The 6,666-nt window shown below is 31.6% G+C and overlaps 1 long non-coding RNA gene across 1 annotated transcript; it reads left to right on the top strand.

Annotated features, from left to right (window-relative positions):
* Window positions 1–1,595: 1,595 nt before the first annotated feature.
* Window positions 1,596–5,920, top strand: LOC145245687 (uncharacterized). Its single transcript, XR_013863005.1, has 3 exons — window positions 1,596–1,786; window positions 4,271–4,300; window positions 5,845–5,920. It is a non-coding gene; the product is annotated as an uncharacterized LOC145245687 (long non-coding RNA).
* Window positions 5,921–6,666: the final 746 nt, after the last annotated feature.

Genomic DNA, 6,666 nt, shown 5'->3' with positions numbered 1-6,666 from the left:
GGACCCAAAGTCTCCCTTTGTTTGGAGCTGGTTATTCCTCAGATTAAAACTTCACCCTCTAGGGGAAGCAAGTAAATAGGAACACTCAACATGAGAACAATAGTACGAATCATGTTCAAAACTCATAAAAATCAATTTTATTTGGTTTTACAGAACTCTTAACATTTTAAGATATTTTTTAAAATATAATTTCAGGGAGGGGTAGCCGCTTTTTAAAAAGACTCGAGCTATTTTCAATCGATATTTATTCAATAATTGCCTTGAATTTGTATGCGCTACTAACTCCCCATCCTAAATTCTAAAATAATTTTGTTTTTAGTGGGTTCACAAATATCGCTCCAAAAAGTATATTATAAGGGAGGGGAGGAGGGTATTTTAAATGTAGGTACAATTTCTGTTTTTTTTTTTTAATTTGAGAAACTTGTAAATGTTTTCCCTTTATGTATTTTAGTAAATTTATTGTTAGATATCCATACATGTTTTTAACAGACAAAGCAAGAAAATAAAACTTTCCCGTTGGTTTAAAATCTTTTAACTGTGAACGCTCTGAGGAGCATCATCTCGATATTTGGCAAGTAGATGCGAAAAAATACTTAAACATTTGATCAGGCTTCAGAGGCACCGTAGAAATCACTAAGTCTAAGCATAAGTAAAGGATACAGGCAGAATCAAAGAATATTTTAAGCTAAAAATTTTTCACACGGAAGTATGAAAATTCAAAAATTCATTTCAAACTCAATTCAAAGCTAAGCCTTTACACAAGGTTTTGTCCATCCCTTGCTATATTTGTGAATGCTGAGTGACGGGGCAGACAAAAACCCACCGGACAAAATCCAACTGGACAAAAGCATAAACACATAAAATAAATAAATTAAAGGTTAAAAAACAACTTTTTAGATTCTATTTTTATTTAATTAGCAATAATGCTTGATATTATGTTTCTTGACAAAATGTTTCTTTAATTTCAAACAATTTTTGCGTAGATAAACTGCATTCTTCTATAGATTACCTACCGAATTTTCACAAAGTTTCAAGTTTTGTTTTGTCTATTTTACGCAAATAAAAAAATTACATCTTATTTGGATGTTATTATGATCCATAGAGTTTAGTTTTACTAATAGTTTTAAAACAATAAATATTTATCATCAGTACAAGCAATGGAAAATTAAGTTTAAAAAATATTAAAAGAATCGATTTTGGAATCGGAAATTAGGAACAAATTTGTCAGATTCCGATACCGATTAATAAATATATATTTCAAACAATTTTATATATATATATATATATATATATATATATATATATATATATATATATATATATATATATAAAGAGAGAGAGAGTGAGAGGAAGTGCAAGTGAGGGATGGAGGGAGAGAGAGAAAGAGAGAGAGAGAGAGAGAGATGTTTGTGTTCTGAAGACATGTTACAACGTATTTCACCTCTTATAGTTTTCGCTAATCGTCTTAACATGAATTATTTGTTTGAAACTAAAACTGTGACGCCAGTTTAAAAGTCATAAAATATTTCTTAATTAATCCCAACATATAATATGAGATTAATCTCCGAGGAGATAAACCTTTGTTATTGAATTCATTCAATGAAAATGATTAATATATATAAACAGTCATGAAATTGTGAAGAATCACTCGCAAATTTTTCATTGAAGAGATCGATTGACCATCGGTACATACTGTATCAAACAACTGAAGCAGTTGACGTCCATTTTAAACCAGTGAAAATGAAATTCGTGGCTGTTTTGATGATGTTTGTCATCTTTTCGATGAGTAAGTAGAAATTGATTGAAGTTTCATAATTCATTTTCGAAGCGAAAAACAAAAATATCTCACTTTCCTTTCATTATTTAAATCTGGAGACAATTTTGAACCGGTTCGATTCTGTGTTGAAATCGATTACTTTAATTCATTAAAACATTACGTGATTTTTCTTCCGTAATTTTCCCGGCTAAAATCCAAATATAAAGTTTAGCATGGGTTCGAATAACCTATATATTTAGTTTCATGTATCTAGACCAAAAACTGACAGAGGAGTTTGGTAGGAAAATCAAAAAAACATAATATATACATATATATACGCATACATAAATATATATAGAAAGAGGTTTGTGTTTACTATAACCTTTTTACACAAATATTACACAAGTATACATCATGTAGAATATCTGCATGAATATAATTACATGCAATAGTTAACTAAAGATGATCATCTCATGAGAAAACCGAAAAAAAAAAAAACAAAACAAAAAACAACTAATAGGGAATTAAAAAAGTGAATGTTTAAAAGAATATGCAAATTAGATCTTTTGCAGATGAATGACAATTCCACAACCCATATATAAGAAAGTCGCATTTTCTTTTGAAATAAATAGAAATAAGAAGGTTTTAATATGATTATCCATACACACACACAAAACAAATTTATAGGGGTATATGTATATATCTATATTGGAATTAGAAACCTCCGTCCAGTTTCGAAAGATTATGGATACCCTCTGTAAGGGTAGTTTTGCAAAGGTTGGGCAATCTCCAACCACACATCTCCTGAATCGGTACTGCTCGAGTTCAGTGGCAAGCAGTGCTAAACTATTCGAAACAATGCCGAGATAAGCGAAGATAACATATCGCACATGGAATTCCAAAATGGTCATCAATTTTAGTGTTGACCAGGCTCAATGTTGCATAACTTCTGTGATGTAATGGGAATCGGTGTCTCAACATGATTATACCGTATTTTTAAATAGATAATGGGCTTTAAATATCAATGTCAGTGGGACAAATAACTCTATTTCATATGTGTATAGATAGATAGAGTTTATTGTGATGTATTCCCTGTTTAGAATGAAATACTGTAAATTCAATTCTACAATATCTTGATATATATATATATATATATATATATATATATATACATATCTATCTATCTATCTATCTATCTATCTATCTATCTCTCTCTCTCTCTCTCTCTCTCTCTCTCTCTATATATATATATATATATATATATATATATATATATATATATATATATATGTATGTATGTATGTATGTATGTCTGCTTAAAACTTTCGACAGAGGCGACGGATTTTTACAAAATCGGTATCGTTTTGAAGTGTAACCCTTCGAACGACAAATATCGAAAAATTGGCTAAAAACATTAATTCCTTCACTCTGAACTGGGCATTTTTTCTACAGAGGGAGGGGGTCGCTTTTTTGCCGATATCTTCAAAAGTCATTTCCTCTTTTCGATTCACTAGCCTCATATTAAAACCTACGTCACTTCCGCTGTGGCGATAGACGCAATGGCAAAGACGTCATTTTTTTCACTTTCTTTTCCTCCTCCGCGGTACGTGTTCGAGCATTCCTGCCTACTATCACTATTTTATTTCTTATTTTTATTTTTTGCTGAACACACACCTCCAAACACCCGGGCACTCATGGTAGTATATATATATATATATATATATATATATATATATATATATATATATATATATATATATATATATATATATATATCAATTAAAATGAATGGCTCTCGTCTTGGGGAGGCCTCAAGTTTTGACAGGCTTCTGGGCTTGACCTTTACTCCTGATCTTAAATGGAATACGTACATCAAATCTGTTGCCAAGGCCGCTGGAAAAATGGTCGGATCCTTCTATCGATCCAGTAGATATCTCACTGCTGATGCAATTCTCTATCTATAAAAGAGCCAAATACGTCCAAGGATGGAGTACTGTTGCCACATATGGGCAGGAGCTGCTAGAAAAGCCTTGTCCTGCCTTGATAGGGTTCAAAATAGACTTCGTGGCCTGGTGGGAGATGTCCTTTTCTCTTCGCTGCAACCTCTGTCACAGAAGAGATGTTGTGAGTGTGTCTCTGCTTTATCGTTATTTTCATGGAAAGTGTTCAACTGCATTTTCGATTCTAGCTGATGGCACCGAAGTCATATATACAGAAAAAAATCTTTGAAATCAACTATTTACTAGGTATAATATAATAAGTAAAACACAATCTAAAACGCACGAAACGTACATGAATTAAAATATCATATTTAAGCGTATTTTACGACCGGGCAACGCCGGGTTGCTTGTTGATATACTATATAAAGAGTTGTGGGATAAATTAAATACTCATCTGAACACTGACTATATGTTTAATTATATGCGCTTTTCATGTGTAAAAAGATGTCTTCTTTGTTACTGAGTTGTAAATTTATTTCACTAAAATATAAATTATTTCTATTCTGTTTTGCAGTTCCTGGAAGTTTCTCATTTGATGATGAGAGTAAGTGATAATATTTCCTACTGTTTTCTTTAAGTGTGTCATAACGATTATATTTTTAAAATAATGCCCAAGAGTACATAAGTCTGCAGTCCCTCGACTACGTGTACAGAAGCAGTTTTTGTTCACTTTATTGTGTAAAATATGTATTGAATTTAGCAATTAAACAACATATAAAAGGTCGATATGCTGTAAAATTAAAAAAAACTATTTATTTCATACTTAAACCTGACTAATAAAATGATATTTCAAGCTTAAGACTGACCCAAAACTGTTATTTCAAAATGAATACTAACCAACAGAATGTGTTTTTAAACTTAAGACTGACAAGCAAACGTGGAAGAAAGAAGGATATGCCTTATGTTATCATTCACTGACAAAAATATATAATTTAACCAATGACATAGTTTTACATAAACTTCCTCTTCTTCACCATGACAGTGCACTAGTTGGGCAAGAATTTATGAGAGAAAGTTTTTTTCCAAAATGAAGACAGTGTGAAAATCTATCAAGCGAGCACAAGGAGAGAAATATTAATGATATGATTGATAGACTAGGTAAGAAACATCGAAGGTTGTGGGAGCAATGGAAAAAAGAAGGCACGAGAAAAAATCCACACGACTGAAAAAAAGAAATAACAAATGAATCTTGGAACAAAACTAACATAGAAATATTTGTTAGGAAGACTATCAGTATAAGCAAAATTTATTACTAGAAAAAAAAATATCCCGGGAATGTTTCTGTCGAACATTCCCGAGTTCAACAAGATACAACTGAAAAAAAAAAAAATCGGAGGTTATATCGACCAAAACGTTGTGAACATCGCACTCAAGATGAGAACAGTAGTTCGATGAATCAAAATAATACGAAATCAAGCAGACTTTCACATTAAATTGATGTTTTTTTTTTAGATGTACTGAAGCATTTCTTTAAGATGTTCTGTTGTTTATCCGTCATAATAAAGTGTCATATTCGTTAGTATGTCATGCTAACATTCGAAATGAAATTTTAGTTGGTCTGTCACAATTAAGATGAAACTGACGTTTTCGTTAGTCTATCACCATTAAGATAAATCTGGCATTTCCATTAGTCTGTCAAAATTAAGATTAAACTGGCATTTTCGTTGGTCTGTCACAATTAAGATTAAATTGGCATTTTCGTTGATATGTCACAAGATTAAAGTAGTATCTTCGTTGATCTGTCTCAATTAAGACTAAACTCTCATTTTCGTTAATCTGTCACTATTAAGAAAAACTGGCATTTTCGTTGGTCTGTCACAATAAAGATTTAACTGGCATTTTCTTCGTTATGTCACAATTAATATTAATCTGGCATTTTCGTTATTCTGTCACAATTAAAATTACTCTGGCATTTCCGCTGGTCTATTACAATTAAGATTTAACAGGCTTTTTCCTTGGTCTGTCAAAATTTACATTAAACTGGCATTTTCATCGGTCTGTCACAATTAAAATTTAACACGCATTTTTTTGTGGATAATCGTGTAGATTGAATGAATACACTTTAATATTTGATGTTTCTTTTCATAGGATTCTGCCCACCACCTGGTTCGCAGGCTGGAAAGCATCGTCAAGAACCCTGCAAAAGTAATCAGGATTGTTATTATAAAAGTAAGTATAAGCATATGATCCCATAAACATCTCATTATAAAAAATCATGCAATTTTTCTGGAGACAATTAAATATCTATGAAGGCTGATAAAACATATGCAGATTTATAAGTGGTGATTCATTAATAATAATAATAATAATAATAATAATAATAATAATAATAATAATAAAAATAATAATAATAATAATAATAATAATGATGATGATGATGATGATGATGATGATGATGATGCACGGAACAGGCAGAAGAGATCAAAGGAATCCGAAAACAGGCACCACGCCAAATAAATGAGGGTCAAGGAGGATAGAAAGACCAAGGAGAGAGAACACTAACCAGACCTCCGCTGGATGAGTGCAGGAGGACTGGGACCTTGCGGAGGCTTGTTGCCATCCAAATTTCAGAGATGATCAATAGTCGTTGACAATGAGGAGTCAATCATAAGCGGCTGTTACGATAACGCAAATTCATATGCAATGGTTATCAAAATAGTTGGAGGGTACTGGAACTCTGGGGAGACTTGTTGTCACTCAGACTCCAGAGAACACCACAAGTTGGTTTCAAAGGGAAATCTGTGATGATGGCCTGTGTGACTACTCTTCTTGAGTAAACAATATTAATAATAAAATGCTTCTCAAGGAATGAGTAAAATTTTAATTTTCAATTCAAAAATCAAAATTAAATCTATTCAAATTGATGATTGTATTTTTTTTTGTCAAAATTTAAACGAAGATTTGAATTCC

Source organism: Euprymna scolopes, chromosome 23 (assembly GCF_053919585.1).
Source record: "Euprymna scolopes isolate OS-2025 chromosome 23, ASM5391958v1, whole genome shotgun sequence".
Taxonomy (NCBI): domain Eukaryota; kingdom Metazoa; phylum Mollusca; class Cephalopoda; order Sepiida; family Sepiolidae; genus Euprymna; species Euprymna scolopes.
This window is presented reverse-complemented; position numbering and strand designations above follow the sequence as displayed.